The following is a 16,543-nucleotide window of genomic DNA, read 5'->3' as shown; positions in this document are numbered from 1 at the left end:
CAAGCCCTGCTTAGGGCTCCACACTGGGCAGAGAGCCTGCTTAAGACCCTCTCTCTAGCCCTACCCCTCAAAATACAGTTGGCCCCCAAAACACTGACATGCATGGATATTTAATTTATGATAACGATGGCACTGAAGAGCAGTGGGCAAAGAGAATTTTCAGTATGCTTCTATAATAACTGGATATTTAGTTGGAAGGAAAACAGGACATGACCTCTACCTCAAACCAGGCACAAAAATAAATTTAAGAGGAATGATCAAAATGTAAAGAAGTAAAAATATGATTATAATTAAAAGTAAAAACTTTTCCTCCTCAAAAATGCCATTAAGAAATTGAAAAAGCGGGGACCCTGGGTGGCTCAGTCATTGAGCGCCTGCCCTCAGCCCAGGGCGTGACCCCGGAGTCCCAGGATCTAGTCCCACATCAGGCTCCCTGCATGGAGCCTGCTTCTCCCTCTGCCTGTCTCTCTCTCTCTCTCTCTCTGTCTCTCATGAATAAATAAATTTTAAAAAAATTGAAAAAGCAAGTCACAGAGAGGAAAAAAGTATCTGTAACATATAATTAAAAGGAGGCACTTCATTCAAATAAGTTAATTTCTGCATATTAACATTAAAAAAAATAATACAATAGAAAAATAGGCAAGACACTTGAACAGGTAATTTACAGACAATAATATTCATATGACAACTAAATCATATAACAGAACCATATTACTCAAAGGGAAATGTAAACTATTCTCATCAGAATGGCTAAAAGTAATAGGACTGATTATAAAAAGCATTGATATAGATGAAATAATGGGAACTCTCATATGCTACTGACTAGAGTGTAATTAGTATAACTACTTTGGAAAACTGTTGAGCTGTATCTACTAAAATTGAAAATTTGTAAATAATATAACTGAGCAATTTCATCACTAGTAGAAATGGATGTATATGTGCAATAAGAAACATCTAAAAGAATATTCATAGCAGCACTATTCGTAATTGCCCAAACCCAGAAACAGTCCAAATGTCTATCAACAACACATGGATAAATACTCTGTAGTACTTTTCTACAAAGGAATACTACATAGCCATGAAAAACCACATAAGCCACACAAAAACAGTAATGAAACTCTGATATATAAGATCAAGAAAGGAAACCAGACACAAAGGAATGCATATTGTAGTACTATCAGAAGTTAAGTCTTATGTATACTTACATAAGTAAGCTATTATGTATATAAATTTAAAAATTAAGCTAAGCTAGCATTTATCATACATTTAAGGATGTATGATAAAATGTTAAAACTATAATGAAAAGCAATGAAATGATACAAAAGTTATGAAAATGTTATCCCTATGGAATTGGTGGAAGGGAGTAATGTCTGGGAGCCAAAAAAAAAAAAAAAAAGCAAGGTTTCTGAGATGCAGAAAATGCTCTTTCTTGATCTGTATGATGAAACGACATAGGTATCTGCTTGTAAAATTCATTGTCTTGTGCTCATCATACATAAAAATTCACAATAAACACATTTAAAATGGCAGCAATTATTTAATTAAATTTTATGAATTAAAAGCTATGATAGGGATCCCTGGGTGGCGCAGCGGTTTAGCGCCTGCCTTTGGCCCAGGGCGTGATCCTGGAGACCCGGGATCGAATCCCACGTCGGGCTCGTGGTGCATGGAGCCTGCTTCTCCCTCTGCCTATGTCTCTGCCTCTCTCTCTCTCTCTCTCTCTCTCTCTCTCTCTCTGTGACTATCATAAATAAATAAAAATTTAAAAAAATAAATAAATAAATAAAAGCTATGATAGATGAGATAAAGTTCAATGAACATAAGTAACATCTGTTGAGAACTGACTGTTTGTTAGGGACCACTGTAAGTGCTTTATCTCATTTTGCCTTCACAATATTCAGAAAACATACTAGTTTTCCTATCGCATTTCAAAGATGAAGAGACTGAGGCCAGAGAGCTTACATAATTGACACACAAGATGCCACACAGCTAAAATCACACTTTACAAACATCACAGAGCTAGAGAGGCCTCCTTCTGGGATCTGAACCTATGCAATAATATGGTTCCAGAGCCAGGCCCCTGCGCAGTAGTAATATAATATATATGCTATTTCGCCAGTACAGAAAAAGGAGAGATACTCTCTATGTTAGGTGTTAGATTTTATTTTCCTCTGTCAAAATTATTGTTTAGTATGATGGTAAACTAACTCTAAAATATTGGTCTTTCATGCACCCAAGATATTTAATCTTTAATTTAGCGCTCTATCCTTGTTTCATTCATTTTAAACTGTGCTAAGGAAGGAAGACAAATCATACTAAGATGACATATTTACTATTCTAATGTATAATTGAGCAATATTATAAATTATACTGTTCCTGTTGCCCAGCATAGAAATGAATGTAGCTAAGAGATTCATCACTAACCATAAGAGATATTCTTCCTAAAAGTCCAAAGATTTTCCTCCCTATCCAAAGACTTAACTGAAGAAGGAGTAAACTCTGACAAAAAATCTGTTATTCTGACTACTGGTAATGTCATTTTCCTGTTCAGTCAACCTGGAAAACTCAGTTATTGTTTACAGGTGTACAGTGGTTACTGCAGAGACTGTAGAGTTTGACTCAGTGGGGCCAAGTATCACTTTTGCTATTTTCTAGCATTTGACCTGAAACAATTTGCCTGGCTAAATTCTCCCTCAGTTCTCTTTACACAAAATGGGGGTGGCATGAGTGTCTACCTCTCAGAGTTGTCTGATGTAAAATTAAATAACCAATATGAATCATTTGAAACAGGGTCCAGTACCTAGTAAATGTCACACAAGTGATGATGATAACGATTACTCCCTGACCTCGTGTCTTTCAAAGCCTCACCTGTGTCTATTCCTTCTTTCCATTCCCGCTGCTACTACCTTAGGTCTTACCTTCATGCCTTATTTGCATGCTGTTACATTTTCCTAAAAATTGTGCTCTTATCTACATGTCTTCCGACTGGAATCCATTGCCAAAACACTACCAGATTAATATCAAAAAGGACACTTTTAATTCACAGGATTGGCCCTCCCACACGTTCTCTTTTTTTTTTCAATTGCCTACCAATTAAATTCAAAGTTCTTATTGTGATTATCAGTATTTCCTAAAACCTAGTTCCAGCCTTAATTTTTCAGTGTTATCTGTTTTTAGTCTAACACAAGAAACCTATGCTGTTGTCAAACTATTTAATTTACCACTTATTGAATGTGAAATATCTCTCTTCAACTCTAAGCTCAGGTATGCCAATTCCTTGACTTATCTGTTAACATTTTCCACCTGCAGCAAGATCTAGTGCAAATGCAATCTCCATGATGAAATCTTGAGCCAATTCAGTCCAGAATTATATCTTTCTTAAATATCCTCCAATGTTTTATTTTTTTCACATATATGCAATTGTTTCATTATTTCTCAAATTATTTAAAACAGCTTTATTGATTTGATTACTTTAGGCTGTTCTCATGATATCATATCCTAATACAATAGCCTTTATATATGCCTGTGCCTATCATATTTCCTTAAATTGAACACAGAATTTTCTTGAGAGTCATTTTTATCTTTACCTTCCACTTGCTCTACTACTAAACCAACACAGTGCTTCTCATATTATAGGAGTATGCAATAAATATTTATTGAATTAAGTGAAAACAGAATCACTAAATGTAATCACTAGCTTTGTTTTTCAAAGGCCAAATCTAAAATTGAAAGAAGTATTCTAAATCCTTTCCTCTCAAAACCAACCACACTGTGAGATTACCCTTTAAGGGCAATAATATTTTAAATACTAGTAAGTTTAAAAATATCCCTTATGTAAAGTGTTGCTGACACTTTGTTCAAGAAGTGATGTGTGACTGGGACTGGGATCAGTGGATGACTGAAAAGGAAAAAAGATGAAGATCCCCAAAGAGATGACATGGACAAATGTCAGGGATTCCTGGGAGGCTCAGCAGTTTAGTGCCGCCTTCAGCCCAGGGCGTGATCCTGGAGACCGGGGATCGAGTCCCACATCGGGCTCCCTGTGTGGAGCCTGCTTCTCCCTCTGCCTGTGCTCTACCTCTCTCTCTCTCTGTGTCTCTCATGAATAAATAAATAAAATCTTTTCTTAAAAAAAGCAAAGGACAAGTGTCAATGCCACCCATGTGGTGTTGTAGAAGACGCCCCTCAATGATGAGACACCTGAAGATAACAAATAGTGAGGAGAATCATTAATTAAGTCAAGCTGAACTCTTCATTTCAAACTTTTCTGCACTGTATGAAATGGTGGAAGGATCGCAAGAAAATGGTGTGGTCAGTCACTTCAAATTCTGAGAAGTAGCATAAGATATAGTATCTGCTGCTAGCAAAGCTTTTTTATTTTTTAAGTTTTCTTTACAAAAACAACATTTTTAAAAGGCAATTTGTTTCAGATTGCTGAGTGGCCCCTGAACACTCACTCTGTAACAGGGAGAAACTTAGCATTGCTACTTATATTGCTTCTATTTCCCTTGCTGCTACAACCTATAGCTTAGAAACTTCTGCTATGCCCTGCCATGTAGACATGGTACAGCTATGATTTGCAAAAATCAGTCTTTACTCAAAACCTACTTCACCCAGGAGATAAAGAAACAGAGAAATGATTATGCTCTGATTAAGATTTACGGGAACAGCAGGGTGCCTGAGTGGCTCAGTCAGTTGAGTGCCCAACTCTTGATTTCAGCTCAGGTCATGATCTTAGGGTCGTGGCACTGAGCCCCAGAAGGGCTTCTTGCTCAGCAGGGAGTCTGCTTGAGACTCTCTCCCTTCCCGTCTCTTTTCTGACCCTGCCCCACTTATTATCTCTCTCACTTTCTCTAAAACAAATAAATAAACAAACCTTAAAAAAAAAAAAAATGTACAGGAATGGGATGACCAGATGCGTGTACGCAAAGATGAACTGACCAATGATAAAGAAGTTTCATGACCTTCCTTGGATCAACAAACATTAGTCACCTTCAGACAAAAACCCCGTCCCACTCCCCCTTTGCTAATATAAAAGTAGCTCCAATCCGATGTTGAGGGAAGATGGTTGTCTCAGATAACAGTCGGCCACGTCCTTGGTTTCTGGCTTTCTGAATAAAATTGCTTTCCTGGCCACAACAGCTCTTTCAACTTACTGGCCTGTTGTGCAGGAGCAGAATAAGATTGGACTGGGTTACAAATGTGAGGCAATTGTCATTTATTATAGTTGAAATTCAATAATCAACTACTTATTTACTAAAGAACTCATATGTATGATCTGAAGTTTGGGAGCACTGTTTTCATGCAAATAAAAGAAAGATCAGCCACAGAATTTCAGTCCTTAACACTCATGTTAAAAGTATAAAGAACTGGGCAGCCGGGTGGCTCAGTGGTTTAGCACCACCTTCAGCCCAGGGCGTGATCCTGGAGTCCCAGGATCAAGTCCCACGTCGGGCTCCCTGCATGGGGCCTGCTTCTCCCTCTGCCTGTATCTCTCTTCCTCTCTCTCTCTCTCTCTCTCTCTCTCTCTAATAAATGAATAAAATCTAAAAAAAAAAAAAACATTAGAAAAAAGAGTATAAAGAATAAATGTTTGAGAATTAGATCAGTCTCAAGCTTTGGTCCCATGAATGACAGATTTAAAACATCCTATTGCACACTCTCCTCTTACAAAAAGATTAGGATAACACACCTACCTCTTCTTATTGCTTAGAAAAACTGAAATACAGAATGTAAAATGCATGGGATAGAGTAAATACTTAGAAAATATTGTTTCCGTGTCCACATCACTTCAAGTTCCATGAACTGTTTCATAAAGCATTGGATGAGATTATTCCCTCAAGTGAATTGACCATCATTTCAACTACTACTTTATTTTCTATCTGTAAGTTTGTCCTCTTCCCAAGTATGCATTTTAGACTCTGTAAGCACTTCACAGCTACCCTCTCATCCCCCAAAAGCACACAAACACACTTGCAGTCTAGGTATGCAGTCGACACACACGAGGACATATATGTGTGCTGATGTCACTTGCTGCATATAAATGTTGATTACCTAAGTGGTTTGTTTTTTCACTAAGAGTTCAAAATAGTAGAGATGTCTCTACATTTACAAAGAAGGCTGGACCTTAGTTTCTTTTGGAACATGTCAACAAACATTATTCACTGAGAACTGTTTTCGTATACTTTGCATGACATGATTATGAAGTCATGCTTATTAACAGACATACTTGAATTGAAATATCAACTTACTAAGTAGTTGGAATTCTGCTGCACCTTACATGTGTTAACTCATACAAATGAAGTAGTTCCCAATCTTACATCCATTTTAAAGAGACATTAATTTGTTCAACCACACAGCTATTAAGTGATAAATCTGGTATTTAAAATCAGGTGGTCTGGATACACAGCATGAATCCCTAGACACATACTAGGCCATCTTTTTTTTTTAAAGTAGTTTTATTAGGAGACAACATAAAAATATCAATGCTGCCATTATCACTTGTACATTTTTTAGAAATCCTACTTTAAAATTGTCCTCCCAATCACCTCATTTCATCAAACAAGGAATCTGAGCATGTGAAAGCTAGGACTCTGATTCTGCGGTCCCTCCAAACTCTTAAAATAATAACATGAGGGCAGCCCGGGTGGCCCAGCAGTTGAGGGCCCAGGGCCTGATCCTGGGACCCGGGATCGAGTTCCGCGTCGGGCTCCTTGCGTGGAGCCTGCTTCTCCTCTGCCTGTGTCTCTGCCTCTCTCTGTGTCTCTCATGAATAAATAAATAAAATCTTTTAAAAAATAATGATAATAATAATGTGATTTAATTTTATTTGCTTTCTTTTTTTAATGAAGGAAATAAAACCTTAGAGAACTTCAGAACTCTAATTCTAGGGACGCCTGGGTGGCTCAGCGGTTTGGCACCTGCCTTCAGTCCAGGGCGTGACCCTGGAGTCCCAGGATGGAATCCCTCATCAGGCTCCCTGCAGGGAACCTGCTTCTCCCTCTGCCTGTGTCTCCACCTCTCTCTCTGTGTGTCTTTCATGAATAAATAAATAAAATCTTTTTTTAAAAAAGAACTCTTCTTGATGAATTAAATATTGATACATAGATAAAAGAACACTAATTCTAAACTGTTATAATCAAATACTAAGATCACCTAAAAATGCAATGTTTCTCAGAATCTGCATTTGTATTTCTTCTATCCTAGTTCAAAGAAGTCCAAGTTGAGGAACTGGAAAACACCATTTGAAATAAAAGCAATCAAATGATAGATAATACAGAAAAAAGTACAATATTTCAGGATAATGCTTAAGCAAAACAGAAATATAAAGAAAGTATCAGAACATGTTTCAACTCCTAAATATTCAGCCTCTTAGAAGATTTATTTAAGTTTACATACATTAATAGGTAGAGGCAGTATTTTCTGAAAAGTCTTGTGCTCAAAGCCCAGACTCATTACTTTGAGTAGATATTGAGCAAGGTGTGAAAACTTCTTGACCCTCAGTTTCTTTTATTTATAAAACAAGGATAAAACTAATGATCTTAAAATATTTAGGGAAGAATTATAGGCAACACATATAAATTGCCTGATTCACAGTAAGTCTTAGTAGTCAGCAAATCTTAATTCTTAATTCAATATTTCTTTTAAATCTCCATAACAGCACGGGCTAATAACATCAATATTTCCTGCACTCTTCTCAATTTATGATTCAGAAAAAAAACTCACCCAATATAAGTGAGAAATATTATGTGAAAGTTATGTAAGTGGAGCAATAGTAAAATCTGTCATCAGAAATCTTGAACTTATACAACTTAATCCAGACTAGCAAATAGCTCGTCAAATTTTATCTTTTATATACATTTTGCCTCAATATTCACAAATATCAAGAACCATAAATAGAAATGTGTTCTTTTATGACTGCCAAATTCATTCAGCATGACTGCAACTGAGTGGAAAATAAAAATACATATTACTTACTGTATGTGGCGTTTGGCAATTTCAAAATGATTTGCAAACATTCATCCTCAAAATACTCCTACAATATGCATCTGTGAAAAGAAAAAAAAATCCAAAAGAGTAAGCAATTTGCCAAGGTCACAGAAAAACTAATCCAGACCAACACACACTTAAAGAACATATACTTTAACATACTGAAATAAGGTTTTGCAAAATGTCTATTATACATCTAGCAAAGTATAATGGGCTGATGAACAGAAATATTCCCAACTATATACAAATATTCTATATATTAGTCAAAGAGGATGCTCTTAAGAGGTAAGAAGTCTGCACAGTGGCTTCAGAAATATATGCAAGAAACAGTTTCCCCAGAACACGCCAGAATAACATAAAAACAATTCGAAAGTATGAGATATTTATAGGTAAATTTAGGTTGGAGATTTGAGGTAGTTATTAAAATATTTCAAGCTTTTAAAATGTACTTTTGTCTGATATATGAAGATCACTGAGTTAGAAGAGAATTTTGCTTGATTTATCCAGAGATTTGCACCAATTCACTTTGTAATTGCATTTCAATTCTAATTGAAAACCATGCACTGAGAAAAATGCAGGCATGCCACTTGCACACCTTACAAAAATACACAAACATCCATTTATTTTTTGTCAGAAGTTACTAATAAGGAGAAAGTTAATCAGATTTTATTAATTGATTTGTTTGGTTTAAAGGAGAGGTGTTGGGAAGAGCACATTAATTTCAAAGCTCAAAATATTTCAACTTAAATGGATTTTATCCTACTGGGTATGGTGTGCCATACAAGAACTGTTCAAAAGAAAACAAAACAAACATACCTAGTGATAATCAAAGTGACCCTTTAAAGTACAATGCAGATCAAAACCACTATAGACAGTATAAAGAGAAACCCTCTTAAGTAGCAAGCATCTTTAGGGGAACATGGGGCCTCAGTGAGGAGCAGAATCTGCCCAGAAAGATTTGGTTCACGGCGCTAAACAGGGACATCAGCTTCCTAATGCCGGAGGTGTACCTTTGTGTTCACCAAAGCCAAATGTAATCAAATCAAAAGTTCAACAAGCAGAACAGGCATTCTGAGTTGAAAACCTCATTTATCTTCCTCTAGTGAATGGAAGACAACAAGATGACACTGGCCTCTGCCTGGCACAAGAATGAATGATTTTACTAATGCTCACTCAACACAAAAGGTCTCAAACGAGAGGAAACTAGATAGAGGTAACAATTTATAGTTACATGTCAAAAGGGGATTAAGAAATTTCTAAGAAATAGTGTATTTCTATAAATTTCATTTTTCTAGGTTTAAACCTTAGAGCTTAATAGTAGATACTAATTTATGTCCACAAATAATTTCAAAAGAATTATGAAGTTATAACAATTAGCAAACCTATATATTTCTTCATATTTTAGCATATTCACCCTCATAGGCAAGAGAACTGAAGTTAATACTAATCACATGATTTGCCCAGATTGACGCAGCTAATAAGAGGTGATCCTAGCCTATGAACAAGCTTTTCCGACACAGATTCTTCTCACTACAGCCCCTGATAATCCCTACAATGCATCCAGAGAAGAGGGTGAAAGCTGGGATAGAATAACCAAATCTGGCTTACTGACATGTTTTGTTTATCCCACGCCATGGTTTTGAAACTATTTTTAAAAAATTGTAAAGTAGGAGATTTCTCAGAATAATTCTCATTTCTAGCTTCTTTGAAAGAGGAAAGATTTTGCGAGGCTGGGTTCACAGCCTCCAGAGAAGAGAGAAATGCTTGCCCCTCCTGAACGTGGCACGCTTTCTGCACTCAGCTATTTCCTACTTTTGCAAGCTACCTTCTACCATTTGCAGGCACTGGAGTGTTTTGTTCCCGATCCAACTACAATCAGACCTCTTTGCTATGAAACTGGAGAGGAGAAAATCTTCTTAATTACGGTCAAAAAGCTTATTTCATTAAATGAAGCAATGGCTTCTAACTATATTTCACTGGATTCTCATAATCAGGTATTATTGATTAGTTATCTTGTTTTAATCTCTGTATATGTTTTAAAATTCCATGGGCTTGAATTTCCCTTTGTTTAAATATACATTTGATAATTTTACTTTTTTATAAGTTTTCTTTATTTGAAAGAAAAAGTGAAAGAGAGCATGAGTGGGGGGAACGCAGAAGGAGAGGCAGAGGGAGGAGCAGACTGTCTGCTGAGTAAGAAGCCGAATGCAGGGCTCCATCCCAGGACCCTGGGATCATGACCTGAGCCAAAGGCAGACGACGCTTAGCTGACTGAGCCACCCAGGTGCCCTCATATTCGAAACATTTTTAAGCTAAGGGAGAAATGTATAAACCAAATCAATTGGTACAAATCAAGGGACTTTATGACCTAAAATAATGATTTTACATTTACTGTGAACACATCTTCCAGAGACATACTTCCTAGACTGACAGGTTTACTATTTGATAAAATAATTCTAATAACAGAGAAAGAAACCTTCAATTTAACTAAATTAAACTAGATTAAGAGAACACAGACCACTGGAGGTAAAGATCTGCAATCCATAAATTCTGTTGCATCATGGCATATTGCAAATAACTTGAAATGTTAGTATGTTCTGTGTAATGCTTTAAAAACACAGACCTGGAATTCTGGGTAGTTGTGGTAATACCAGCCATTTATTTTTTTTAATATTTTTTTTATTTATTTATTTATTTATTTATTTATTTATTTATTTATTTCTTCATTCATTCATTCATTCATTCATGAGAGACACACACACACAGAGAGAGAGAGAGAGAGAGAGGCAGAGACACAGGCAGAGGGGGAAGCAGGCTTCACGCAGGAGCCCGACGCGGGACTCAATCCCGGGACTCCAGGACCAGGCCCTAGGCTAAAGGCAGGCGCTAAACCGCTGAGGCACCTGGGGATCCCCAATACCAGCCATTTAAATCTGAAACTTTCCCCACATTCTTCAAAAAATATACAACCAAAACAAACAAACAAACAAAAATACAAAAACCCTAGGTCTTTAGTATAACTGGAAGTTAGAGAATAATAAAAATGTCAAATTATCTGTAAACAGAGAATTAAACACCAATTTCCAAAAGAGTTATCTTATAAGGTCACACTAGGTTTTATAGGGATCTAAGGAGTCCAGAAAAACTGTGAGGAAAAGAGGAAAGCAAACGTCCTAAGAGTGATACAAAACTCACTTTCAGAAAGTTACTGAAACTATGAAAATGTGAAAAACTATCCAGGCATTTTAGAACATGTACACAGGGAGGTGATCAAAGTATATAAAATTCAAGGTGATGACCTTTTTGTTTGTTTGTGTTTGCAGGGGGAGGAGTAAAGCATTTAAAAATGATGGGATATGTCAAAAGAACAGAGGCCTCATCTTCAAGAAGTTCTTACCAGTCATATCTAGGACAATTGGAAAATCAAAATAAATGATTATCATAAAGAATTAAGATTCATTATAGAGAATATAAATATAAGAGAAATGAATAAAATATATAAGGAAGAAGAAAAACATCTTCCTTTGCATGGAATGCCACCTAACAAATGTAGATGTCTTGGTGGTGTCAGAAAATCATCACTAAACAAATAGCTTATTGAGTCAGCCAACAAAACACTTATGGGACACCTGGGTGGCTCGGTGACTGAGTGTCTGCCTTCGGCTCAGGTAGTGATCTTGGGGTCCTGGGATCAAATCCTGCATGTGGCTCCCCGCAGGGAGCCTGCTTCTCCCTCTGCCTGTGTCTCTGCCTCTCTCTCTGTGTCTCATGAATAAATAAAATCTTTAAAAAATAAAATAAAAACCCCTTGTGGATCAGCACTTACTTAGGCGTGAAAGTGTGAAGAGCAAGATATTTCCATAGTCTTAAAGCACCTTCTCACAAATCACTTATTAATTACAATGGGGAAAATAATAACTTTCAGTGAAGAAACTTGGCAGAGACTACCTTCTCTAAACAATCAAGACAACGTCATCACTAATAGATAAATGCACATGAAGTGCCTCGTGCACCTGAGAAGGACCCAACATCACTTCTGTGGTATATACATCTGCCAAAAATGCATCACCTGAATCAATCATTTGGAAATATCAGGCAAACCCAAACTGAGGAAAGTCCGAAATTATCTTCAAATTCAGCCACTAAAGACGGAGAAAATGTTCCAGATTAAAGGAAGTTTAAAAGGCATGAAAAGGGAAAAAAAAAAAGGCATGAAAAAAAAAGGCATGACAAGCCAATGCACATGTGATCCTAGATACAGTTACGTAACAGTATTTAGTTGATAATACATTATCTTAATTTTCATAATTCAATGTTTACATAGGACAATGCCTTTATTCTTAGGAAAGACATTCCAAAATACTTCAAATAAAAAAGCATAATGTCTACAACTTATTCTCAAATGATTCAGGAAAAATCCATATATGCACATACATATAATCATGATGTAAACAACTAATGAATCTGAACAGTGAATATTCCTGGTTCTTGAGCACAATAATTGCAAATTTTCTATACATTTGAAACTGTATCAAAATTTAAAATTAGAGGGCAGCCTGGATGGCTTAGTCAGTTAGGCGTCTGCCTTTGGCTCAGGTCATGATCCCTGGTTCCTGGGATCAAGACCTCCTTGGGCTCCAGCCCTCTCCAGGCTCCTTGCTCAGTGGGGAGCTGCCTCTCCCTCTCCCTCTTTCACTCCCTGTCCTCCTCCCATCCCCCAGTCCCCGTCCTCTCTCTCTAGCTCTCTCTTGCAAATAAATAAATTAAATCTTTTAAAAATATTTGAAATTAGAGAAAAAGGTAGAAGTAAATAAACATTTTACAATCATTAAGATATTTTGGGATCACAAAAAAATAGACAAAGCAAGTGATGCGTTTTTAAATCAAGAAAAAAATTAAGAAGTTAAAAAAATAATCATTGGCCAATGATCTTAGACAACTAAAATAACAAAAATCCATTTATCTATCTCTATGCACATTCTCCAGTATTTTACATATTTTATATTTATATATAATCAATACATTAAATATGCCTACATTTAAAATAAAACATTGTTTATAATTTATGTGTTTACCTATGCATATTAAATATACAAAATATAGGAGAATGAAAATAAATGTGCACTCTAGCCTCAGGTTTTTTTTTTTAAGATTTTATTCATTCATTCATGAGAGACACAGAGAGAGGTAGAGAGGCAGAGACACAGGCAGAGGGAGAAGCAGGCTCCCTGCAGGGAGCCTGACATGGGACTTGATCCTGGGTCTCCAGAGTCATGCCCTGGGCCAAAGGCAGCGCTGAACCACAAAGCACCCCGGCTGCCCTAGCCTCAGATTTTTAAATAAACAGTATGGATAATATTATATCAAGCAAGTGTAAAGTTAATAATGAAATTTTATTCACAAAAAAGTCATCAGAAATTAAAGAGAAAAAAAATAAAGACTATCAGTCTTTAAAGGTTATCAGTATAAGTGGTTTTTCCTTATAAAGTTGTTTTTCTAAATAAAAAAAAAAATCCTCAGGTTCTTTTTTATGAGTTTAGAAAAAAATTTAAAATAAAATCATCCTTAATTCCTAAAATAATATATTTCATGTAAACTACTCTTTCTTTATTTCCAGACTATTCTTTAAAGAATTATAGCATTTAGACTATAAGTAATTTCTTTTTACTTAATTGTGAATTTCTTTCTGTAGCAATACCATGTTTTTTATCATTACAATACAAAACCATTTCACTCATGGAAACCCCATACGTGCCGTTATTTATATTGTATTTTTCCATACGTAAATTATCAAGCATCTATAACCAAAAAAAATTAAAAATAAAAACACTGTGGTACCCATCCTATGTCTTATGTCATAGCATGATTGTTTCCTTAAGATAAAACACCCAGAAGGGGAATTAAATCAAACAGTATAAGACTGTTCAGACTTGATAATATTTTTACTAGAGTAATATGTTAAATAGTAAGTTAAATGACATATTCCTATTCATATTAATTTAATTATATTAATAATATTTAACATATTCAATTAATATTGATATGCACAAGTATCATACTTGAACCCCACAACCAGGTTATATTTTACAGCCAGTGGTGGTCATGGCATAGTATCTGACCCTAGTTCTTCATACTGTCGTATCTTGAGTTGGCTTCTATGCCTTCTTGGTATTACACATGTTAAGCTGAACTACCTTTTAAGAAGTCTTCAAAGAAATACCCCCAAATTTGACTTGAAATAAAAAACTGTTTATATGGAAAAGAATGGAAACAGAGCAGTTTTAGTAAAATAATTGTTTATTTTTGGAGGAATTAACACAATTCCTTATTCTCTTGCAAAGCAACAGCCAAGTACTTTCTAGGACCTAAGGAAGGAAAATAACTACAAACAGGTGAACGTGTGATACAGTCTTGTAACTGGGACATACAACAGGATTATTACATGACAAGCGGTACAGGTGAAGGCAGGAAACACCACAGATTCCCCAGAATAATCCAAGCAGCCATCCTATGTCTCATTTCTAATTAGGGCAACAATGTGTTACAATGCCTACATATTTCCATTTTATTTACACTATTACCATTTACATCTTATTACACTGGATATTATTCTTTTTTTAAGTGTCACTTTAATTGATGGTTCTCAACAATCTTCAACTTTCTTCAGCCATCTCTCTTTCCTCCTATATTCACTTTGAATTCTTGCAAATCCATTACATATTTAGCAACTTTCTAGTCTGCAGTTTCCATATTTTGTATTCTCTAATTCTGGAGATTAATACAAATTTCATTCAATATAAGAACCCACTCAACCTTCTGAAGTCTTCGTTAATCTGCCCTGGCAGGTCACTGATCGAGTGACAATCACAAGTTATGCCTCCCCTCACATGTCATGTAAGACAAAAAACAAAAACAAAACTTTACTGAAGTGAAGATATACAAACTCTTGCTTCTAACTCATATTTAAATCTTGTCATTGTATCAGAGATTAAAATTAGATGAAGGCAAGGGATTTACTTCTCCAAAATCATGTTGGTTGTTACTCCCATTTGTTCTGCTCCTTTGAGGTGTATGAAAATCAACTGTCTTTTTTATTGATTCCTCTATTTTCCTAGGTATCAAAGGAAGCAGATTAATCTGTAACTTCTAAAGTCATCACTAGTACGTTCTCGCCCTCTCCCTCCCCCTCCTTCCCTCTCTCTCTCTTGCTCATTCCCTGCTCCTGACATTTTCATGTGGCCTTCAAGAATCCTAAACTAAGTCTGTTGCACAATTTCTACTGTAAATATGACTTGATTAAAATCCTACGATAATTTCAATCATGACAAATCAGAAGCTCCTGGATTCTGTACATTTTTTAAATGTAATGCTTCTGAAGACCACTAGCCAACTTACAGGAGGGCATAATTCCATATCGAGTCTATACACTATGGTGAAATGTGTAGGTACTGCCTTGACCAAGTCCCTGACAGCTTTGCCCTTGAATGCTCGCAGTGTGTTCTACATTATAAAAGTATCTACACTGTGGCATTCTCTAACTGAAAACTATTTATCTATCCCTCTTCTCTATTTGCCCAGCTTGGGAGAAGTCAGGACCTGTTTCCTAACTCAAGTGGTCCCTCAGTCAATTCGTTGATCCCTTCATTTTACTTCATTTTGTTGTTGCTGAATGTTGAAGGAACTGGCAAAGTGTCTTTTCCGAATGTTTACCAGCCTCTCCGTGCAAAGCGCTTTAAATACCTTCCCCTTCATCACCTGCTCCCGTCTACCTGGAGATGAGAAAATGTTGACTTCTTTACCTCTGGAGATGAAAGCTGTAATACTTTTGCTTAACTCACCCCACCCCACTCTTGGCAAACATGCATTGAAGCATAGCATGTATTATACCCTTCACTTCAGGATTTTCTAGTCTCTGCAGAAATTTTACCTTTTCCTTTATTTATATCTCTTTTGACCTATTTCACTTGCATTAAGCTATTCTAAACTAATTAGAGATACAGGCAAAGATGGGTTTTTGGAGAATTTCACCATGTAAACCCTTAAAAGTAAACAGAGTATATAACAATTAGAGATCAAATACCTAAGTTGTGGTTTGTGCAGATAATAGAATGCTATGCAGTCACAAAATTCATGTCTCAAATAGCACTTATTTATATATTTTAAGTATACTTAAAATAATACACTTCCTAAAATAATATGAATAAAGTAGCAACTGCATAATTATAAATATATATTTATATTTGCATATATTATGTACAATTCAGAAAGACTGAAGGACTATACAGTAAAATGTTATCTCTGAATGATGTGAAAAAGTAGTACTAATTTTCTTTTTTATTCTTTTCTTAATTTTGCAAATCTTCTTCTGCAAATATGTTATAATCTAAAAAGAAAAAAATATTAGTGGAAACAAAAGCAACAAAACACATATATGGGAACCAAATGCACAGCTATATATCAGACAAAACTAGCATTAAAAGAGTTGGAGATGGGCAGCCCGAGTGGCTCAGCGGATTAGCACTGCCTTCCGCCAGGGCATGATCCTGGAGACCCG

The 16,543-nt window shown here is 35.9% G+C and overlaps 1 protein-coding gene across 4 annotated transcripts in view; it reads right to left on the bottom strand.

Moving 5' to 3' along the window:
- GALNT13 (polypeptide N-acetylgalactosaminyltransferase 13) overlaps window positions 1–16,543 on the bottom strand; it is a 514,036-nt gene that overhangs the window by 467,052 nt on the left and 30,441 nt on the right. For all 4 annotated transcript variants that reach the window (XM_041722124.1, XM_041722123.1, XM_041722125.1 and 1 more), the window contains exon 2: window positions 7,978–8,048. The gene's annotated coding sequence lies outside the window, so the exon portion shown is untranslated. The remainder of the gene's footprint in view (window positions 1–7,977; window positions 8,049–16,543) is intronic.

Source organism: Vulpes lagopus, chromosome 11 (assembly GCF_018345385.1).
Source record: "Vulpes lagopus strain Blue_001 chromosome 11, ASM1834538v1, whole genome shotgun sequence".
Lineage (NCBI taxonomy): Eukaryota > Metazoa > Chordata > Mammalia > Carnivora > Canidae > Vulpes > Vulpes lagopus.
This window is presented reverse-complemented; position numbering and strand designations above follow the sequence as displayed.